Source organism: Sus scrofa, chromosome 7, assembly GCF_000003025.6.
Source record: "Sus scrofa isolate TJ Tabasco breed Duroc chromosome 7, Sscrofa11.1, whole genome shotgun sequence".
NCBI lineage: Eukaryota > Metazoa > Chordata > Mammalia > Artiodactyla > Suidae > Sus > Sus scrofa.
In genome coordinates, this window is record NC_010449.5 from 96702531 (window position 1) to 96716463 (window position 13933).

The 13933-nt window shown below is 37.8% G+C and overlaps 1 protein-coding gene across 26 annotated transcripts in view; it reads right to left on the bottom strand.

Annotated features, from left to right (window-relative positions):
- NUMB (NUMB, endocytic adaptor protein) overlaps nucleotides 1-13933 on the bottom strand; it is a 174421-nt gene that overhangs the window by 78261 nt on the left and 82227 nt on the right. For 12 of the 26 annotated variants that reach the window (XM_021099478.1, XM_013978319.2, XM_013978316.2 and 9 more), the window contains one exon: nucleotides 7930-8014. The exons of 13 other annotated variants lie outside the window; for them this stretch is intronic. The gene's annotated coding sequence lies outside the window, so the exon portion shown is untranslated. Of the gene's footprint in view, nucleotides 1-7929; nucleotides 8546-13933 lie in introns of those variants that run through there. One more of the 26 variants, XM_003482284.4, reaches the window with a different exon arrangement.

Consider the following 13933-nt stretch of genomic DNA (forward strand, 5'->3'; position numbering starts at 1 on the left):
GAAGCACTGGGTTCTAGTCTTTATTATATCAATATAATTAACTAATATAGGTATTAATCTCCTCTCACCAAGAAGCTAAAAAACTGGTCACGGGTATAAATGTGTTATAGCCTATGCTGTGATTCTTATACCTACACATTTCCCTTAATTGTTAATTAAATACAACCCAGTGTTCAACAAAGTATTGTGCTAGGTGCCAGAAGAAGAGGAGCCAGGAGGAGAAAATAAGGATTATTTCCTCCCTTAAGGTCTTGAACGATATAAGTATAGGATGGGAGAGACCAAAAAAAGGGGCATCTGGGAGTTCCCGTCGTGGCGCAGTGGTTAACGAATCCGACTAAGAACCATGAGGTTGCGGGTTCGGTCCCTGCCCTTGCTCAGTGGGTTAACGATCCGGCGTTGCCGTGAGCTGCGGTGTAGGCTGCAGACGCGGCTCGGATCCTGCGTTGCTGTGGCTCTGGCGTAGGCCAACAGCTACAGCTCCGATTCGACCCCTAGCCTGGGAACCTCCATATGCCACGGGAGCGGCCCAAGAAATAGCAAAAAAAAAAAAAAAAAGGGGGGGGGCATCTGAAGTAGAGAGAGGGGTAGAATGAAGAATCATGCTATGTATGTAAAAATGTATATTTCGTCAAAGCTGACACCATCAATTGCAAGACATAACATTATTTCATATTCCAAAAGATAAAAAATGCTGCCAAAATTAACTGTTAATAATCATTCATCGATTATGAAATATCATCAATACTAAGATGCATCCCAGTATGAGAGATACAACCCAGTTTAGACATGTTAAAAGTGTGAAGAAAAAGGAAGAGGAGAAGGGAGAAGAAAAGGAAAAGAAGGGGGAGCGGGAGAAGAAAGAAAAAGAAAATTACCATTCTACAATTAAGGCAAAATCATTCTATTTGAGACTTCCTCAAAACATCTCAATGATACAGAATATTGGTTATTTATTACATTTGCTATCAGGAAGGGGGGGGAAATGCCACTGAAAAGACAGGTCCCAGAGCAACCCTTCCTTTTTTATTGTTTCCATTAGCCTTGTACATGTCTGCCCATCTCTTTATTTTTAGCTTTTCTAAATCACCTTGTGTCTCTCTTATATACAGCATAGTTGACTCATACTTTATAAAACAAACTGAAAATCCTTTGCAATTTTTTATTTTTGTTTTTTGGTCTTTTTAGGGCTGCATCCGAGGCATATATAAGTTCCCAGGCTAGGGGCTGAATCGTAGCCACAGGTGCCAGCCTACACCACAGCCACAGCAGTGCCAGATCAGAGCTGCATCTGTGACCTATACCACAGCTCACAGCAACACCAGATCCTTAACCCACTGAGTGAGGTCAGCGATTGAACCCACATCCTCATAGATACTAGTCAGGTTTGTTACCGCTGAACCACAATAGGAACTCTCCTCCCCCCCTTTTTTTTAAGGTGAGTTAAATATTACAAAAAGATAAAGCTTTTAAAATCCATGTATTTTAAAACTCCTAATTGACTTGTGGATCCTAGGTAATGGCTTAAAGAGACAAGCTTATGAAAAGCATAACAGCAAATTAAAAATCTTAAGTATCTAAAGTAATTACATTTAGAATGGATAGACAATATGGTCCTTTGTATAGCACAGGGAACTATATCCAATCTACTGGGATAGACCATGATGGAAAATAATATACATTAAAAAAAAGAATGTTAAATATCTGTAGTTAATAATTAAAATATTCCATTTCAAACCTCATGAGCCACTTACAAATATATAGTTTTAAACACTTATATTAGAAAACATGACTATGTACAGCACAGGGAAATGTGTGTGATTGGGGCACTTTGTTGCACAAGAGAACTCGATGGAACACTGTAAATCAATTTTAATTTAAAAAAAGAAAACAAAGGAGTTCCTGTCGTGGCACAGAGAAGTTAATGAATCTGACTAGGAACCATGAGGTTGTGGGTTCGATCCCTGGCTTTGCTCAGTCTGTCAAGGATCTGGTGCTGCTGTGAGCTGTGGTGTAGGTCACAGACACAGCTCGGATCCTCAGTTGCTTCGGCTGTGGTGTAGGCTGACGGCTACAGCTCCAAGTAGACCCCTAGCCTGGGAACCTCCATATGCCGTGGGAGTGGCCCTAGAAAACGGCAAAAAGACAAAAAAAGAAAAGAAAACAAGGCTAATAATCAGTGAATTAAACATCTATCTGAAGGAATCAGAAATACAAAAAAGCCAAAAAAAATTAGAATAAAATACCACTTCCAGTAACATATTAGGCTAGAAAATTCATCCAATTCTCTCACTGAAAACAAGTAAAAGTGATGGATAAAATTTTATTTCAAAAAATATTAAAACACCGAAGAGCTTACAAGATAGTAAAGAAATAACCAGTACAAAATCTATGAGAAAGCACAAACTCAAAAGAGATAAGTGGCATGAAAAAACTGTTTTTGTCCTGTAGACATCTGCCTAATTTTATTGTTACGGGTTTGACTATATCCTGGCAAAGAACAGAAGTCAAAGTCCAAGACCTACCCAACATGGAAAAAATCTATTAGAAGACCCTTTCTTCATAAAGCTGGAACCCCCACTAAAAGTTTTATCCTCAGGAAAAGAGTAAACCAGAAGTAAACCCAGTCTACGCATTCCCACATGGGATCTCCAAAGGACTACAAAGAAATCTGCCTTCCTATTGCAGAAGAGAACAAGGATTCCTAAAAGACTGTAAAGACAAGTAAGCCCACACACATAACTGCAACTGAAACTCACTTCATTTGGGTAGTCCAAAACCTCAAAGTATGAATTTAGTCACCAAACTGTAGTATCTGGGGAAAAAAAGCAAAGGTAGAGTTCCCACTGTGGTCCACTGGGTTAATGATACAGCTTGTCTCTGTGGTGCTGCCAGTTCGATTCCCAGCAGTGGGTTAAGGATCTGGCATTGCCCCAGCTATAGTGTAGATCATAGATGCAGCTCGGACTCAATCCACGGCCTGGGAACTTACATATGTGGCCAAAAAAAATGAGAAAAAAAAAATCAATGGTAAATCTTCTTGAAGCAAAAGAAAAGCATTTCCTTCTTAGGCCTCAAAGAATACACAAAAATATTTTTTCCAGGGACAATAGCAGTTCACATTTAAAAGGATAAATAAAAACAAATTTATACCTAGGTACAACATATGAAAAGACAAAAAACTAAAAAACAGAGCTCAAAAGCAGCCAGGTGTAAAAAGGGGGGGGGGGCAGATTCACTTAATTATTTGGCAGCTGATTTATCAATAGCAACAACAGAAACCAGAAGAGAGTGGAATTATTTCTTCCAATGGCTACAAAAATAACTGCTACCCCACAATTGCATACCTAATGAAATATCTATCAAGAATGAGGATGATGGAGTTTCCTGGTGGCTCAGTGTTTTAAGGATCTGGCATTGTCACTGCCGTGGCACCAGTTCGATCCCTGGCCTGGGAACTTTGGCATTCAGTGAGTAAGGCCAAAGGGGGAAAAAAAAGAATGAGGACAATAAAGACTCTTTCAGACAAAAATTTTACAACATAAAATCCTATTTTAAAAAAATGCTAAAGAAAAATAGTTTCAAAAGAAAGAAGGGGCATAGTTCCCGTCGTGGTGCAGCAGAAATGAATCTGACTAGGAACCATCAAGTTGTGGGTTTGATTCCCGGCCTCGCTCAGTGGGTTAAGGATCCAGCGTTGCCATGGGCTGTGGTGTAGGTCGCCGATGTGGCTCAGATCTGGCTTTTCTGTGGCTGTGGCGAAGAAGGCCAGTAGCTATAGCTCCAATTAGACCCCTAGCCTGGGAACCCCCAGATGCTGCAGGTGCGGCCCTAAAAAGACAAAGAAAAAGAAAAGAAAAGAAAGAAGGTAACCCAGATGGAAAAATCCGAAATCCCTAAAGGAATCAAGAACATACCAAATTGGAATTGACATCAAATATCAGGCTCATTTTCACCATATAAACTGAAGAGTTAGAAAAGCCATTTGATGGAGTTACTATTGAGGCTCAGCAGGTTAAGAATCCTACATACTGTCTGTGAGGGATGAGGGTTTGATCCCTGGCCTCGATCAATGGTTTGGGGATCTGGCGTCACTGAAAGCTGCAGTTCCAACTTGATGCTAGGCTGGGAATTTAAATATGCCACAGGTGCAGCCATTAGGAAAAAAAAGAAAAAAGCCAATTGACAGCAAAAGAGAAAGAAATAGATTAATAAAGGAAAGAGAAAGAAGTAAGGTGCTAGTAGTATTATAACCTCTGGTTCCAGCTGTTCTTAAGGCCTAATGAAATCCTGTCCTTGGAAACTGGGAGAGACCCCAGTGTCTTTATATTAGAGTCTACTTTTCCCTTAAAAATGAAGAAAGGAGAAAGGTCATAAATTAATGAAATTTAAAACATATAATATAGAAAATCAAAGTCAAGCACTGGTTTTTTGATAAGACTAAGAAAATAGATAAAACCTCTAGCAAGACTGATAAAGGAAAAAAGGGAAGGTACAAAAATAGCAGCAATAAAAGAGATTAAATACTTAGAAAGCAGAAATTTAAAAGACAACAAAAAATATTTTAAACAATTTTATGCCAAATACTTAAAAAATTCAGACAAAATGGATGGATTCCTAAAAAATGGAAAAAAAAAAAAAAAACCTTCTGTAAACTGAATTAACTAGAAACAGAAATCCTCAATAAAACTATTTAGAAAATTGAATACATGTTTCCTTACAAAATACTAGGCTCACACCTCTCCCCCCTGCCAAAATAAGGCAAAGACAGTCAAACCGAAGTTCAACTAAACTTTCAAAAGGTACATTAGTCCAGTCTTATGTAAATCCCTTCAGGGAGAGGGGGGGATTGTTCTCCACTCATACTCCTGGGGTTGGCATAATCAGGATACTAAAATTAAGGACAAACTATAAGAAATAAAATTTAAGGACCAATTTCATCTGTGAACACATGCAAAACTTCTAAATAAAATAGTAATAAATTAAACCCAACTATGTAATTTTTAAAAGACCATCAGGATTAAGTTGGGTTCATTCCAGCAATGCAAGGGTGATTCAACTTTAGAAAATCAATAAATGTCATTCACCACATTAACAGAATAAGGGAGGACAACCATACGATCATCTTCATAAAGGTAAGAAAAGCATCTGATAAAATTCAATACTTATTTTTCACACACATACAAAATCTTAGCCAAAGAACAAGAGAAAAGTATTTAAACCTCGGAATATCTATCAAATATCTATAGCAAACATTATTATTAATGGTGAAACATCAGGAGCATGTCATTGTAAAAACTAAGTGCAATATAAGAATGTCCACTATTGGAATTCCTGCTGTGGCACAACAGGATTGGCAGTGGTTCTTCAGCGCCAGGACAAAAGTTCAATCCCTGGCCTGGTACAGTGGGCTAAAGGATTCAGCGTTGCAGCAGCTGTGGCATGGGGTCAGATCTGATCCCTGGCCCAGGAGCTCCATATGCCACGGGGCAGCCACAAAAGAAAAAAGAAAAAAAGAATGTCCACTATTAACACTGTATTGAACACTACATTTGAGGTCCTAACTAGCATAGTAAAGCAAGAAAAAGAAAGTGTAAGCACTGGAAAGGAAGACACAGTTGCAATCATCATACTTTAGTAAGGTAGGCTAAACAGATCTACATACCAAGAAACTTGTATCAGCCAATAAAAAATGAGAAAATATACTACTTACAATAGTAACATGAAATAATGTATCTAATAATTAAGAGATTTGAAAGAACTTTATGGAAAAAAAGAAACTTTACTGACAGATTATTTTTTTGTCTTTTTGCCTTTTCTAGGGCCGCACTCCTGGCATATGGAGGTTCCCAGGCTAGGGGTCCAATCGGAGCTGTTGTTACGGGATCTGAGCCGTGTCTGCAACCTATGCCACAGCTCACGGCAACGCCGGATCCTCAACCCACTGAGCAAGGCCAGGGATCAAACCCGCAACCTCATGGCTCCTAGTCGGATTCATTAACCACTGCATCAAGACAGGAACTCCTGAAAGATATTTTTAAATATCTAAATATCTAGATAACTAGAACTAGACACATCATGTTCAAGGACAGAAAGGCTCAATAGCATAAAATAAAGAAAATAAATTAAATGCACATGTAGATTAAAAGCTACTGAGATCTTGGGCTCGTATAAATCCTGCTTTTTAATAATAGCTTTTGAGTTTTTTTATGTAACTTAACCCAAATTACTCCCTTTTATGGATATTTTTTCAATTTGTATGAACTTATTAGGCACTAATTATAGGTAATGTACTTTAACTAAATTGCAGCAATAGGAGTTTCTGTCATGGCTCAGCAGAAACAAATCTGACTAGCATCCATAAGGATGCAGGTTCGATCCCTGGCCTCACTCAGTGGGTTAAGGACCCGGCATTACTGTGAGCTGTGGTGTTAGTTGCAGACACAGCTTGGATCCTGCGTTGCTGTGGCTGTGTAGGCCAGCAGCTACAGCTCTGATTCGATCCCTAACCTGGTATCTTCCATATGCCACATGTGTGGCCCTAAAAAGACCAAAAAAAAAAAAAAAAAAAAATTGTAGCAAGAGTTGTTATGGTACTTCAGAATGTTGACAGCTACAATGAACAAGTATGAATGAAGAGAACATGATCAGTACGTGGCTGATTTCTCGTTAAATGTGCTATGGTCCCATGAGTTCAAAGGTCAATCAGATTCCACATTCACCATAATGTAAATTCTAATAACCACTCCTGCAAGTGATGAAATATTGCCAACATTTTATGTATGTTTTCGTTCTTGATAATCAGCTATGAATACTGCCAAAAGCAAATATTCCTTAAAAGTCACCTAAAAATGTAAAAACTTATTCTGAATACAAATTCTACTTACAAGAGGAAAACAGACGAAACACATTTCTAATACAATAATCATATTGGGCTCAAAGGGTACCTCCAGTGGACCTATGTGTCATCCTTATACATATAATACCCTTGTATATGTAAGACCTATAAGCAGTTGTCCAGTCTGCTTTACAAGAGACCTAAACTTGATCAAATGTATGATTTTCTTTAGGTCTAACTTACTCAAATTTAATTTTGATTTACTTAAGTTTCGTGATATATTACTGCTTAAACTTTGCTTTATCCAAATTTCCTAATAGTGAATTAGAAGTAATGATCATCTGCTTTACTGGTGGCTAGGAAATGATCACACTAAGAGGTAACATTTACTGAATGTTTACTGTGGGAGTTCCCGTCGTGGAGCAGCAAAAACGAATCTGACTAGGAACTATGAGGTTGTGCGTTCGATTCCTGGCCCCGATCAGTGGGTTAAGGATTCAACATTGCTGTGAGCTGTGGTGTAGGTTGCAGATGCAGCTTGGATTTGGCGTTGTTGTGGCTGTAGCGTAGGCCAGGGGCTACAGCTCCGATTAGACCCCTAGCCTGGGAACCTCCGTGAGTGCAGCCCTCAAAAAGACAAAAAAATAAAATAAAAATTAAAAAAAAAAAAAAGTTTACTGTGTATCTGGCACTGTTATAGACGCTTTGTAGACATTAAAGCATTTATCTTCACAACAACCCTCTCAGGTGGACAATAATATTATCACCATTTTACAGATAGGAAAATTGAGGTACAGAAAAGCTGAGTTACTTTCCAACGTCACACAACTAAGTAGAGAACCTTAGGGATTCATGCCCAAGTAGCTGTCTCCAGAGCCCAGACCCTCAATTAGTATATTATACTTCTTTTCATAATATTTAAAAGATACATGCAATTATTATGGATGAAAAAACTCACCATTAAGTAATTTATCAGTAAGAGAAATAACAGTTAAGCAATATCAATATCAATACAATTTAACATAGGTTGATACTTCACAGCTATTTCAAAGTCTCATGGCCGTGATTAAGAGTTTTGAAGTTGGACAGACCTGGCTCTGAATCTTGGCTGTGCCCTTTACAAGCTGTGTGACTTTGGACAAGTTTCGTAACTTCACCAAGCCTCAGTTTCCTCATCTGTAAAATGAGAATAATAAACATCTCACAAAATTGTTGTTAGTAACATAAGTATTGCTACATTACATTGATATATGGTAAATCCAAACAAAACCAGGTACACAAAGTAAAAAGAGAAGGTTCACAATTTCCCCCAGGAAACATTACAGTGACATGAGGATGACCACTCCAAGTCATCAGAGCTACTATAAGAGCCACATACTAACAGAGAACCACAATCTCCTCTAATTCATAATAAATAACTTCCCTGGATAGAAGTCAAATGCCTAGAGGTAAATTACTGGATCTCTGAAAAATGAAGAACTATATGTACAGAAAGCGAGCCAAACAGGTAAGATAAAGTTGTTTGTTGACAACAACCCCCACAAATCCCATTCCACACATATCCTTTCTAAGATTAGTAGTATTCAAGGGGCCCAAAACAGGAAGAGCTATTTCAAGGAAAAGTGATTCCTGGCACTGGTAGGAAGGAATTTTTTTTTTCCCCATTTTTGGCCACCCCGCAGCATATGGAGTTCCCAGGCCAGGGATCAGATCTGAACCACAGTCCTGACCCAAGCTAAAACAATGCTGGATCCTTATTCAACTATGCCGGGCCAGGATTGAAACCACATCCTAGTGCTCCCAAGATACAGCCAATCCTGCTGTGCCACAGTGGGAGCTCCAGAAGGAATTTTTGTAAGAGAAAAACATAAAGAAATATACATGTCACCAAAGTAGGGTAAAACTACTGTTACCAATAAAGAGTGATTGTGTCCATTTATACCTGGCATTTTACTAGTTAAAAACAAGTTAAAGTGTCATTACTGCTGTCTTTAGAATCTCAATAAAATAATTTTATTTCTTTTTTTTTGGTCTTTTTGCCTTTTCTAGGGCCGCTCCTGTGGTATATGGAGGTTCCCAGGCTAGGGGTCAAATCGGAGCTGTAGCCACTGGCCTACGCCAGAGCCACAGCAACGCGGGATCCGAGCCGCGTCTGCGACCTACACCACAGCTCACGGCAATGCTGGATCCTTAACCCACTGAGCAAGGGCAGGGATGGAACTTGCCATCTCATGGTTCCTAGTCGGATTCGTTAACCACTGTGCCACAACGGGAACTCCTCAATAAAATAATTTTACAGTAAATAACCAGATTTCTATCAACACCTGCATTTACCATAATATATTTATTTGTGATAAGGTTAGATTTCTCTGAAGGAGGTGATTTTAGCAATACAATACAAAAATCTTTTTAAAAAAGGAAAAACAGGAATTATACAAAAATCTTACAGGACAATTTTGTTATACAGCTCATTAATACTATCACCAAGGTGAGTTTTTATGAATGTCATCAGTCTAATAGTATGGATTATATTAATAATTACTATTATTTTTTGTCTTTTTAGGGCGCACCTCCCAGGGTAAGGGTCAAATCCGAGCTGTAGCTGCCGGCCTACACCACAGCCACAGCAATGTAGCATCTGGGCCATGTCTGCAACCTATAACACAGATCATGGCAACACCGGATCCTTAACCCACTGAGCAAGGCCAGGGATCAAACCCGCATCCTCATGGATTCTAGCTGAGTTCATTACCACTGAGCCACGACAGAAACTCCTATATTATTATTAAAAGGACATGTTACATAAAAATAATTATTAAAATGTGTGTTCACTGTAGCTCAAAAGATTTAATATAAAAACTCCCACCCCTCAAAATATTCCCTTTAAAAAAATAATTGCAAAAATAGCTTCAAATTTTCTTCATAAATTTGTAACATTATCTGTCTGGAACAAAGGCAATCTAATTTTTACAAAGCACTTTTCCCCCCAGGTCACCCCTTGGCATATGGAGCTCCCAGCCAGGAGCATCTGCGGCATTGCCAGATCCTTAACCCACTGTGCCGGGCTTGAACTGACTGAACTGACTGAACTGACTGACTGAACAGACTGGGAAGCTGCTGATTCCATTGCTCCACATCGGGAACTCCCAAAGAACCTTTGAAAAGAAAACCTATTCGTTTTTTAGGGAATGTTCAGGAAATCCTTAAAGTACCTATTTTATAAATGTTTAAGGAAAAGAACAAAGACATGAGGTGCTTAAGATTGCTAACCTTGACAGAAATCCAAACAAGAAAAAAGCAGGTACCTCTGTATCTTAACAATTTGGAGTTTTTCTACTTGACTGGCATTTCCATCACTGCTCTACTTTCTTTAAATGATGAGAATAATTTTTTGTCCTTTTTAATGAGTTTTATAAATTCAGTAATGTCAAGTTGGTTCAATCACAACTCAAATATATGAAAAAACTTTAATTGAGGAATTATCAGGTAAAATTTTATGTTAAAAAAATTACAAATACCACTAATTATTTACATTTTACCCCTTTTGTTTTGTCATTCTCTCTCTTCCTAATACATTTTTTTCTGAACCATGTGAGAGTGAGTGGCGGACACTGTACCACTTAGCCCTCGATATTTCCATGTATTTTCCTAGGAATATAGAAATTCACTTAGATTAAGTACAGTAGAGCTAACCAAATTGGTGTTGTATCAATGTTAAAATTTCTATTATATAATTACAGTCCACATTCAAATATCATTAACTGCTTTTAAAATGTGCTTTAAAGCTACTGATTTCCCCACTCCAGAATCCAATTCAGAAGAATGCACTGCATTTAGCAGTAATGTCTTTTTAGAATCGAACATCTGGAACAGTTTCGCACTCTATGTCTTTTAAGACCGATATTTTAAAAGAATACAGACCAGTTATTTTTTAAAATGTTCTTCAATTTAGGTTTGTCTGATAGTCTCTCACGTTTAAATTCAGGAGATGCATTTTTGTATGAATGTCACAAAGTAATCTCAATACATCATATCAAAAGCTGCAAGAGGCTGAGTGGGTCTATTACCAGTGATGTCAACTTTCATCACTTGGATGAGGAGTATCTGCCAAGTTTCTCCATTGTAAAGTTACTGTCTTCCTCTTTGTAATAAGTGAACATCTTGTTAGGAACTACCATGAGAATATGTAAATAGCATATTCCTCATCAAACTTTCATCCAATAGTTTTGGCACCTGCAGATCATTTTTGTGTCAAAGTACTATTTAAAAAATTTTATTTTTTCTTTTTTAGCCACATCTGTGGCATGAAGAAGTTCCTGGGCCACGGATCAAACCCACACCATTGAAGCGACCTGAGTGGCTGCAATGACAATGCCAAATCCTTAAGCCACTGAGCAACAAGAAAACTCCTAAAAGCACTATTTTTATTGTTCCAAAAAGATTACCTTCTTTTTTCTTTTAGGGCCACACCATGGCATATGTAGGTTCCGTGGTGGGTAGGGGTCAAATCAGCTGTAGCCGCTGGCCTATACCACAGCCACAGCAATGCAGTATGAGAGCCAAATCTTCAACCTACACCACAGCTCACAGCAACACAGGATCCTTATCCCACTAAGCAAGGTTAGGATATCAGTCATGGATATTAGTCAGATTCATTTCCACTGAGCCACAATGGGAACTCCAAAGAGATCATTTTCTAATTTCAACACTTCTACACTAATTTGTAATTTTAAGGAAGAACCTTCCCCTCTCCCCAGCTTGGTAATTTATTCCTTCACATACTTATATTTGTACGGTTTCTATTTTTTCAAGAGGTTATAATCTATAACTATCATTATGCATTTGGCCAGTGGCTGCTTCTCTAAACTGGTTCTTGTTTGTTTTGACATATCCCATCATTCTTTGACAAACTTCTTACTTTCTAAAACAATAATACATTCTAGCTCTTCTTATACTTTTCCCTGTCTAGTTTTTCCTGGGATCAGACATTTCTCCAAGGAACTCTGGTTTCCTCCAAGTGGAGAATGGTTTAAGAACCAACATATTGAAGTTAGGTGTGTTCATTATAACAGCTTCTGTTAGCAAACAAAGCTGTAAATACATACACACATACATGTATATATACACACACACACACACATGTCTCTAAGAGAAATATATGTAAGCATATACATGCATACATGTATGCTTCTCTATCTTTAAGTAAATATTAAAAACCATGAGTTTGGGAGTTTCTGTTGTGGCTCAGTGGGGTATGGACCTGACATCTCTGTAAGGATGTGGGTTCAGTCCCTGGCCTGGCTCAGGGGGTTAAAGATCTGGCATTGCCATAAGCTGTGGCACAGGCTGCAGATGTGGCTTGGATCCTGTCTTGCCATGGCTGTGGCGCAGGCTCCAGCTGCAGCTCAGATTCAACCCCCGGCCCAGGAATTTCCATATGTGCAGGTGCAGCCATAAAATGAAAAAAAAAACAACAACAACAACAACAACATGAAAAACAAAAACCCTATAAACAACCATGAGTTCCTAACCTCCAAACATCATAGGGTTTATTCAACTCATCTCTTCTGTATATATTTATATAAAACTCCCTTCTCCAACAATGAAGAACCTTGCTCCCATTATCCTCAATACAGTTATTTGTTCAATCCTAAAATAGAAAATAGTTTCAAAATTGCCAATTCATAACATTACAAAAAACAGTCTACTAACTAGTGTTTGTTATATGTATTTGTTTACAGTACTTTTTATATTGAGTTTGAAAGTGTACTCTGCTCAAATGTTACCTGGGTTACTTATCTTTCCCCCTTCAATATGTTTACATTATTCATTTGAATCACAGTTAAGTTCATTTGTTTCTATTTATATTTTAGGGTTTTAGCTCATCTTTATTTATCTTTATTTGCTGATTTTGTCTTGTTTAGTATCTAAAACATTAGCATGACAATGTTTTCTCATATCCTGAATTGATGGCATATGCAGTGGTACTCTGCATTCTCTCTGAACCAACGGTTGGTTGTAAGATAGCATTATAGTTTAAAAGCGTATTTCCCATAAGAAAGGAGCCTTTCAGAAGCCAAGTATATGTATCTACCACCACTCCCACCGAGGCCCAGATGTTTTCTGGGAATTACTATTTCTAGAAATAGAAAAAAGAATAAAATGAAATGGGCAAACTCTAGTCCAGCAACCTCATAGATCATTACTTGTAAAACAGTTTTCAAACTATGCCACTTAGAGAGATGCCACAGGGTGGAGAGGGCAGAACTCCCAGTCCCTGACCTGACTTGAATTAAAGCTGCTATGCTTTTATTAGTATAATTTATTGGGTTTCAGCTTGAGATTTTGTTCATTCAACTCATTCAGCAAACATTTACCGAGTTTCTACGTTGTCCCAGGTACTGTCTAGGCGCTTCAGTAAAAAAAGCTTTCATTCATGAGACTTAAAATTCTAGATGTGGGAGAGACAAACTATACACCTAAATAAAACATATAGTTAGTTAAAAGATAAAAGTTACAGAAAAAATTCATCAAGATAAAAGGGTTCAGAAGTAAAAGGGTCATGGAGAAGGAACACAGTTTGCAGTATTAGATAAAGTGTTTAGTTTAGGTCTCACCGAAAAGCTTCCTTTTACATAAATAATTAAGTTTTGAAAGTCACTAGGAGAGAGAAAGAGCAGCCTAAATTTCCAGCTGGTGCCAACGCTTTGTCTACAGGTCTAGGGACAGACTATCAGAAAAAAGTCATGAAACATTTATCTTTCTTCTTTCATTGAATTGTAGCCAAAATCTAGAAAACTTAGGTTGGTTTTTCTCTATCTAGACCCTCTACTTTGTAAGTAATTACACATTTCTCTTAGATTCTGGCAAAGGGCTTTCCTATCAGTCTCAAAAACAGAAATATTAAGATTTTATTTTTCTTCAAATGATTTTAATGGGAAATTGGTAGAGGCAGTATCAGGGCCATTAACCATTCTTTTAGACCTTTAAACTACATTGATTTTTATCCTATCCAAGTACCACTATCACTCCCCTATTTTATAATCAGTAAAAGACTAAGACACCTAATCCTTCTCTGTTGTGCAAATTACAGCA